At 36.0% G+C, this 10,416-nt stretch overlaps 2 pseudogenes; both read right to left on the bottom strand.

Moving 5' to 3' along the window:
• Positions 1-739: 739 nt before the first annotated feature.
• LOC150036717 (uncharacterized) lies at positions 740-1,734 on the bottom strand (annotated as a pseudogene).
• A 4,027-nt stretch (positions 1,735-5,761) lies between these two features.
• On the bottom strand, positions 5,762-6,894 carry LOC150036716 (uncharacterized; annotated as a pseudogene).
• Positions 6,895-10,416: the final 3,522 nt, after the last annotated feature.

The following is a 10,416-nucleotide window of genomic DNA, read 5'->3' as shown; positions in this document are numbered from 1 at the left end:
GAATGTCGACTTTCTTGACATTTTAAAAACGTCAAGAAAAGTGACACTTGACATTTAAAAAATGTCAAGAAATACAAACACTTGACATGTTTGAAATGTCAAGAATATGGGCATTCTTGACAAGGAAAAAAGTCAAGAAATTTTGTGAACTCGACATTTAAAAAACGTCAAGAAACATAGACACTCGACATGTTTGAAATGTCAATAATATGGGTGTTCTTGACAAGGAAAAAACGTCAAGAAATTTTCTTGTGATTTTTTTAGAAAAATCTACAATCTTGACGTCTTTACCTATAATTGCTCCTATATTTTGATCTAGCAACCAAATTTGGTGTATATATGACATATATTCATCAATAAAATAAACAATATACACGCATTGACAAACTTATATTCAACAGAAAACCACCAATATCTCTTTATAAAAACTTAACTTCTTTAACATTGTCAATAGTACAACCTAAGGAACATAATTCTAATAGTCAACCCATATGGACACTTCCAAAACAATATAAGGAACATAATTCTAACAGTCAACCCAATATGAACAGTTTCAAAAAATACATTTAAAAAACTTCTATCAAAACCATCCATTTACCCACACATGTACCAATCTAAAACTATCCTCTCCTCTCGGTGCATATTTGAACAATACCAAAAGGTATTACACCTATATGGATATAAAGTAAATTTAGAAATTGATCAGCCGAAACAAATCGTCAAAAATGACCAACCACGATCACATGTAGCAACCTAAAAATTCAGCCAACTCTACCTGTACCTCATCTAACTTGATTTGTGAGTATGGTTTCCTTGTATCAATCTATAAACATAAAAGCCAAATATTATAATGGATTATATTTTTTCCTATGCTATTTGAAATGTCGAAATAATGATAACATACTAAATCTGAGATGACAATGCTTCTTTTGGTCACAATATCTCTTATATACCTCATGATGTAGTATCCACATTTAGTGCTCCCAACTTGTAGAGGACACTACAGAAAAAAAACCAGTGAATAAGAATGAAGTAATCCTTACGCACTAGATGTCTACTTAATATGATGAATAAGTAGTCATTGTTAATTTATACTTGCCTTTATTGTTCTCCATAAGGTTTGCTTTCGGCTTTTTTTCTTAATATTCTTTTAAGATTGAAACATCACAATTGGCCTATTTGTCAAGAAATAACCACAAATTCTAAATAAAGTACACTTTAAAACAAACACTACAAATGACAAAGGTTAACTTACATGTAAGTTATATATCTTATATCTACCCGTGATGTTGTCCTTATTGAGTCTAGGTAGTACACAATATCATCGTATGCATTTATAGAAAGTAGTGTCCAATGATCACTAGTTAATAAAATATAATTAGTATTTTTATTGCTAATAGAAATTGATAAAAATAAAAGGTGTTTTAACTCACCCAGGATTAAAAGGAGTAAGAATTATTTGGTTTTCTTCTGAGACCATCAATCTACTACACAGGTTTTGAGTTTTAACTTTCTGAGAGTTATGTCCAGAGGAAATGAGAGATGGATCTACAAAAGTGTATTGTGAACTTTCCTTTGAATCAATAAAGGATGAGTGTAAGTACCTATAAAAGATTTATAACATAAATATAGACGACCAAAGTTGGAAAGAAACATTAGAACTAAAGTCTACAAAAGTAATAACATTACTTACGCCATGTAAGCCACCAAAGTCATTGTCTTGACTTCATCCATGTTACAAAAGTTAATTATGTCCTCTAGTAGGACATAACTCTTTCGACTGATGCCAAAAAGTCCAACTGGAAGTTGTAAAGAAATACTAGACTCTTTGTCCATCACCTTCTCAGCATATCTAAGAATGGATTTTAAAGGTATCGGAAGAATCGATGTTGAGTTACTTTTTTTTTCCTTAGTCATTTCCATTGAAGATTTCTCCTAATGCAGCAAAATCATAATAACAAAAGTATATAAAGCAGAAAAATTAGACATTTGATGAACTTAATTTATTTTATTAGTGTCACTTACTTTAAAGATTTTCAAATCTTATGCATTGCAATTTACATTCACCTTCATCTTGTCTCTTCATTTCTCTAGGGACTTAATTTCCTCCACCTTAATCTTCTCTTTCTGTTTCTTTTCATATGCCGTCTTCATCTTGTCTTTTTTTTTTTTTTTTTTTTTTTTTTTTTTTTTTATCTTGAGATTCGATCTCATCTACTAAAAATTGTTTGGAGCAACTTTCATCTCTAGAAAATGTTGTAGAAGATGACATTTGAAGACGAGCTTCTAATTCTCTAACACGTTGATGAAGTGCTTCATTCTCACTTACAATTTCCTTGTTTTCATCTGTCACACCCCACCCCAGACCACTCTTCTCAGCCTGGGAGAGGGCGTGACTACAGTAGTTATCAACCCTTTTGTTGACACTTACTGCCTAATAACTCTTGCGGAAATAACTCTGATATCAATGAGTAAATTCACCAATGAACGAATTTAACAATCAACTGATTAAGTCAAGGAGGCAAACTACAGCGGATTAAGTAGGCCCATCTTATATTACAACGATATAATGTTTATATAACTCCAAGACTTAACTATAAAGATTACAATAACAAATGTAAAACTCTCCAGAAATGTAACTGTAGCATGTGGCAGACCTTAATCTTAGTAGCACCCTAGAACTCCTTACCTTTCGCTACCTCGGAAGAAAAACATGAAATAACGGAGTGAGTTTTTATAAAGCTCAGTGAGTGGTAAGCAGCTTCTAAAGTCTATTTCACTCATAGATAACAAGCATATCACAAATACGAGGTTCCATTCAAACCTCTGCCTTGAGCAAGTCTGTTCTCAAATTTCTATCTACACACACGGTAGATAGCTAAACCGATAACCACTTAGAATGAGTATGCTGTCTACCTACACACACGGTAGATAGATAACTGTTACTAGCTACAACGCTTACTTTGCGCGTTCCTTCTATCTTTTATGTGCACATAGCTCCCCGCTCATGGGCTCAGAAGCTAGGCCCGTCAACCCTCTGACCATCCCATACGAGGATCCTTCCACAGGCTCAGGAACTAGACTTCTCCTGTCCCCTGACCATCTCGTGAGGTTTTGCTTATGGGCTCAAGCACTAGATCTATTGACCCCCTGACCATCCCGATCACATAATCTCATTCTCAAGCTAGATACTCATTCACAACATAAGTATATACAATTTACTCTAAAAGATATGCTTTAAGACTTAAAAGAAAGTATCACTCACCTTGGTCGTTTAGGAACTTTTCTCTCTAGAAGTTCCTTGGTCTTCTCGGGCTCCTCCTTTGAACCCTAAATTCTAGATTTAATTTAAAGCTCAAACTACTCATAGTTCTAGGCTTTATCTCGAGTTACTTCCTTCTACAAATATGCTCTAAAATGTCTCAGGAAGCGTAACATAAAATCTTAGCTCAGAACTCCTTGTGATTTGGCCAGAATCATCAAAATATCAAGACTGGCTCAGCTTACCCGACTGCTCGACCCTTCTGTCTTTTTCTCATTCTCCAACCTGATTCCTTGGAGATTCTTCTCCAGAAGCCCCACCATGAAAACTAGATTTCAGATGGCTTTGGAATCATATCAAACACACGAGTATTCTGGAAGATCTCTTCGTCCCAATTTGATGCTACTTACTGAACTTTCTGTCCGACAACATCTCCCCTCTTGGAATCTCTTTACCAACGCATGGTCTTACCATCAACGCATAGCCTCCTCTCAATACACTCTTCTTTATGTCCTTTGAAGAGAATTTAGTCCTTATCTCAAGTCCTTAGCCCTATTTATAGACATCCAAAGGTTCTCCAAATTCGACACCTCCTCCTCCATGTGTTATTCTTAAAGATTGCCAACCTTCAGCCCCTTCCACCTCTTGCTTGAGGTGTCTACCAATGCAAGGTTTGATCCATGCAAGTGCTGGATGTCTTTCTTCTACATTGACAATGCACGAGGCCAAATTTGCATGTCTCCTCAAGCCTCCACCTCAAATGTTTAAGGCCTAAGGTTTCCTCTCAAGAAGACATGTTTGATGACGTTTTCTATGTGATCTCATCTTTCATATGCGTCCACCACCCTTGGATGCTCAACGCATGATGTCATCAACACATAGCCTATACTCAACGCATAGTAACCCACTTACTACCATTACAATCCAACTTAGCCATCATAAGAGCTAGCCATCACCAACGCATAGGGTGACCACCCATCCTCAACGTATGGCTCACTAGGTAGCATCGCATGGCTTGCTTGGCATGGGCACATGGTACTGGCCACCGACATATGGGCGTGCTGCATAGGCTAGCCATCGCTCACTCGCTCGGCCGCATGGGCTGTGTGCTACACATTGACTCTTGGCAGGGCGCTTCGATGCATGGGCAAAGCTGCTCGGTAGGGCACTCAACCATGGGCGTGGCCACTCGATGCATGGCAGGGACGTCTGGCCGAGGCTGCTCGACGCATGGCAGGGGTACTGGTCGAGGCTGCTCGATACATGGCTGGGTGAGGCACTTGGACGCATCACTAGGCGTCTGGCCGAGCTTGCTTGACGCATGCCTGGGCACTTGGCCGAGGTTGCTCGACGCCTGGGCTCTTGGTACACGTATGGGGGCTTGGAAAGCCCGGTAGTGCTCGAGCATTGACGCATGCCGCATGCCTTGCCTTTGTCCTCGCCTACCCCGTGCACCCTTGGCTGCCTTCCTTCAACCGCATGCCATCACCAATCAATCCTTCCAACGCATCCCTTCAACTTCCTTCCTTCACCCACGCATACCACCACCAGCGCATCCAATGAGTCCAATGTATTGGTCTAACCTCCAAGGCATGCATCACTCCTACTTCAAATTCTCCCTTTGCCCAAGTAATCTTTCCAAGATCTTATGGCCAATGTATAGGAGTGCCTAGTCCAACACTTAGTCAATTTTTCATTAATTTAAGCTTAACCCAAAGCTACTCAAGGAAAAATCTATCCAACACTTAGAAATTTCCTTCCCTTCAACATAGGATTTAACTTCCTCCTAGTTAATCCCTTAATCATCTGCTTAAGTAGGAAAAATGGAAATCTGGGTTTCACATCATCCTTCCCATGTTTTGATTTTCGTTTCACTATATGAAATTAAGCCATTGGAGTAACAAAACCACCAACCCTAAGCACATGCTCGTGCCCTTCTTGAATACGCAAAGCTTGTGTTAAGATATCATTGGGAGAGTGATGTTTGTGGCACAATGGATCTGTATTATTCTTTGAGTCCTAAAAAGAAATGAAATTTAATATAATTAAGCTATATGTCATATACTTCATGTAAATTAATACTTGTCTTACTATTCGATTGATGACTTCTTGAACATCTTGTCATACTTGTCTTACTATTCGATTGGCACAACTTTTTATTGTTCTTCTTTCCTTTGAGAAATTCAAGATCTTTGATTCTTAAATATATAGGCTCCCCAGATAGTAGTTTTGAAATTGTACCAAGTTCCTTTTGACCGTTAAATGACTTTTTTTGGTGCTAGTATGGATGATTTTGTGCTAGAAATCTTCAATGTCCAAGTATACCATTTTTTCCCTATATTTTATACTTATAGAAGATGTATTGTCTCCACAAATTGGCATGCCTTATACCCTTTCACACAACATCCATTTAGGTTACCATATGCAAGAAAATCGTTGATTGTCCATAATAAAACTGACCGTAAGTTGAATAGTTCTTCTCGATAAGCATCATAATATTCAACACCATTTTCCCATAAAAGTTTTTAAATCTTCAATTAGTGATGCTAAGTATATGTCAATGTCGTCCCCTGGTTGTTTTGGACCTGAAATCAACGTTGATAGCATCATGTAATTTTTTTTCATACACAGCCATGGTGGAAGATTATAAATAACCATCACTACAGGCCATCAACTATATTTAGAACTCATTTCACCATGTGGATTTACTCCATCGGCCGACAATGCTAAACGAAGATTCCTAGGTTCAGAACTGAAGTTTGGCCATTTAGAGTTTACAAACTTCCAAGCCGGAGAGTCTGTTAGATGTCGTAACTTACCATCTACAATTCTTTCATCAACGTGCCAAGTCAAGTTTTTGGCACAATCAATACTTTTAAAAAGCCTTTTGAATCATGGAATTGGTGGAAAGTACCATATCACTTTTGAATGTATTTGTTTTTTTTCCCACATTTTGTATCCTTCCCGTTTTCCCACCTTGATTCCCCACATTCAGGACATTCAATTGCATCTGCATATTCTTTTCTATATAACCAACAATCATTAGCACATGCAAGAATCTTCCCATATTCCATTCCTAGTCACCTAAAGTTTTCTTTGCTTCATACATTGAATTTAGGAGCTCATTGCTAGTGGGAAAATTTTCCTTTAAAGTTTTGAGTAGTTCTGAAAAACTAGTATCACTCCATTCATATCTAACTTTTAAATTATACAATTTGACTAATGTAGACAACTTAGTGTATTTTTTGCACCCATGGTTTTTCAGCATCATTAAGCAACTTCTCAAATCCATTTGGATCTCTTGAATATTCCTTGTGAGCAACTTCAACCATTTATTTTAAACTTCCAACATCAATCTCTTCATACATATGGGTGTCAAACTTAGAAGATTCTCCACAAAATGATGAGTTAGGAAGTTTTTCCCCATGCCAAAACCAAATTTTATAACTTTCATCAATCCCATTGACATATAAATGATCTCTAATATCCTTGCTACTATACTTTTCACAATTCCCACATTTCAAACAAGGACAACGAATATAGGAGCTATTGGTATTAGAAAATCCAAGTTTTATGAAGTTTTCCGCACCCAATTCATAATCTTTGGATACTGTACTCTTGTGCATCCATGATTTATCCGTGATAGTAAATCTAGTAAGAAAAGATGATAAACAATGATCAATGTCAAAAAACAAGTTGTGGAAAACAAACAAGTTCCCAATACATACAACTTGTCATTTGTAGCTCTACAACATTCGAACCTCAAGAAAGTAAGACAAATCAGAGAATCTCAAAGCAAATCAGAGAACAAAGACAAACACATCTAAAAAAATTGAACCCAAGGTGTAATCGAACCTAAAAAAATTGAACCCAAGGTGTGCACGTGCTTTAATGTGCTAAACATATATTAATTCCAATAACTAAAAATTGAACCCAAGTTTGGCAAAGCATTACTTATTTCATAAAGCCCTAACAAATTAGACATATTGACATATCTAACTTTGACAAATATTTAATTAAAAAAAAGTGGCAAGTTCTTGCAGATTCTTTAAAATTAAAGTCCTAAATTTGGCAAAGCATTGAATTAAAGTGGCAATCCCAACTTTGGCAAGTTCTCTAAAATTCAATCTCATTCAAGAACAATATGAAACAAGAGTTTATTATGAGATTTAAAAATATACATGAGCGATTAAACCCTAACTTTGAAAGTTCAAGCCTCAAACCAAAAAAATCAAGCCCTAACTTTGAAAGTTCATACCTCAAACCAAGAAAATCAAGCCTTAACTTTGAAACTTCATGCCTCAAACTAAGAAAATCAAGAATTAAACCTATCTAAACAAGATTAAGCCTAATCTAAACAAGAAAATCAAGATTAAGCCTAATCAAACCAAAAAAATCAAGAATTAAACCCAATTTAAACAAGAAAATCAAGATTAAGCCCTAATTTTGAAAGTTAATGCCTCAAATCTACTTACCTCAATGAAGAATCTCTTCAAGATTGATGGAATAACAAAGATGCATCAAAGGAAAGCAAAAAAACCAAGAAGATTTTGAGTATTTTGTGAATAAAATCGACTAAATTTGCTGGAATTTCTTTTAAATCTGCCTGATAGCGTTGCAACGCTACTAAAAGAGCATTGCTACGCTGTTGAAACGCGCGCAATTTTTCCATCAAAACCTGTAGCGTTGCAACGCTATTAAGAGCGTTGCAATGCTATTGAGAGTGTTGCAATATTGCGTGCGTGAGGCACACACATTTTTCATTTTTCCGTCAAAATACATAGCGTTACAACATACCCTGTATATTCTAAAAATGTCAAGAATCCATTAATTGAACTTGGCATTTTAAAACATCAAGTACTGTATTTTCCAGGAAAAATGCACAACCCCCGCTTCTTAAAATTGATTCTTGACGTTTTTTTTCTTTAAAATCACTTATTTCTTGACATTTTTTTCATAAAAACATCAAGTATTTAAAATTGACAACGTCAAGAAAGGTGCTTTTTCTTGTAGTGTTCCCTCGAGCAGATCTCTTCTTCCAAAATGGACACCACCAGATGAAGCCTCATGCATTCTCCTTACGGATTGAGAATGGTAGGAGGTGTGGGGTTTACCATAGGGTTTTGGAAGAGGGAAGGAGGTGGAGAGGAGGAAGAGAGAGAATTTTCTTCTCTGTAAACTTTTTCCAAAGCACACTACTCACAGAGAGAATTGTGGAAGAAGATGAATTAACACCATTCATTCTTCCACAACCCACGTAATTGACTTAGAGAATGGGGAGAGGGAGTTGTAACTTTCTCCCTTTAATTAATTTAAATTAAATTAATAATAATGATATATATATATATATATATAAAATAATTACTTTATTATGTATATATACACTTTATGTTATATCAAATGTAACATATAACATATAGTTTTATATTGCATCAAATACAACATAACTTATAGATTTTATTTTCTCTCAACAATACATGACATTTAATATAAATCACATTTATATTCAATTCACTTATGTGAATCTCATTCATATAATTAATATTTGAATCATATTCAAATATTTAATTCCTCTCAACTACTTTATGGTATTTAATATAAATCATATTTATATTAAATTTAATTATATGAATCTCATTCATATAATTAGTATTTAATCATAATCAAATTCCTCTCAAATACTTTATACTACAATGTATCAAATACATTGTATTAATTATATCACATATAATTAACTTAATTAATTATATCATATATAATTAATTCCCTCAATTAATTTGAACACTTCAAATTAATTCAAATTTAATTCTCAACTAAATCCCTATTGAGCTACAGAGGGGGCTTTATGGACCTGTAGATTGAAGCTCCAATGGTACTTGGATAAGTAATTAAACTCTTTAACTAAATTACTCAACTTCCATTAACTGTCGATCATTCCACTAAAAATTGAGAGTTGCACTCTTCGCACTACAGATATATTTTTGTGTCCCAATCAACAGTGTGATGACCCTTCACAAATTGCTTGTAAGTACAGCTGAGCCAAAATTATCGTTTTGCCCCTGTAGTTACATCTAACTCCTTAAGTATCACTGATCCCTCTAATGAACAATAAGTCATAGTCTAACTATGACCAAGTCCCTCTTGGGCCAGGAGAGGGTGTGGCCACTATGTTTAAGCCCTAGAATCAACCTTTAAGGGAGCAATTTATCTACTTGCTACTGCATCAGGGAATGAATAAATTGTTGGGGTTGATGCCCTAAAGTCTCGTGTCTTGTAGTTTGTAAACAGTTTGTACAAACGCTTGTGTTATTAATATATGATATTTACTTCACATCTTGTATTTTTGCTCAGTTGCTTGTTTTATTTACTTTACCACAATCCAATAAACATAAAAGCCCTGATTATCTGTATGTGACTCAAGCATGTATGTGGTGACATACAAGTGGATCATGTCTTGAGTGATAACCAAAATGATCTATAGTATATGGATATAGGAGGGAAACCTTATCCTGGTAACGCTACGGATGCGGCCCACTTTGTGGAATGGTCACAAATGTTGTGGCTTGTCACAGATGATCTGATCCTGATCATTCGTGTTGGGGATATGCGAGTGGGGGCGTCCTATACAAAGCGTTTGCATAAAACCTGACCATGAAGTATTAACGTGTCGTTTTATAACACCATTCATGACAGAGACTTCACTTCACTATGATGACCATAGGTAACATGATCTTAATCCTGAGTGAGTTAGGAACTCCTGCCATTGAGGGCGATCCTTTGATTTGTATGGGTGTGAGTGGCCAGGTCGCCGATTCAAACCTACCATTTTGGGGATTTGTCTGATTTGGGAGCTGGGAACTCAGCTATACAAGATGGAATTCACTCTTTCCTCGAGGTAAGGGTAAGTAGATAGATAGCTCTATTAAGGGTTGATTCCAGGGCTTGAACGATGTGGCGCCACACATCTTCTCTTGGCCCGAAAGGTGTTCACACATAGTTAGACTATGTTGTATTGTTCATTAGTGGAATTAGTGGTACTTAAGGAGTGAGATGTAACTATAGGGGCAAAACGGTAATTTGACTCAGCTGTACTTATGAGCATCTGTGAAGGGTCATCATACTCATGATTGGTTATATTCGTTGGACACAGAAAT

This window comes from Benincasa hispida, chromosome 4 (genome assembly GCF_027475165.1).
Source record: "Benincasa hispida cultivar pf3 chromosome 4, pf3_genome.v1.1, whole genome shotgun sequence".
In the NCBI taxonomy this organism is placed as follows: Eukaryota; Viridiplantae; Streptophyta; class Magnoliopsida; order Cucurbitales; family Cucurbitaceae; genus Benincasa; species Benincasa hispida.
The sequence above is the reverse complement of the archived record's forward strand: the minus strand, read 5'-3'. Positions and strand labels throughout refer to the sequence as shown.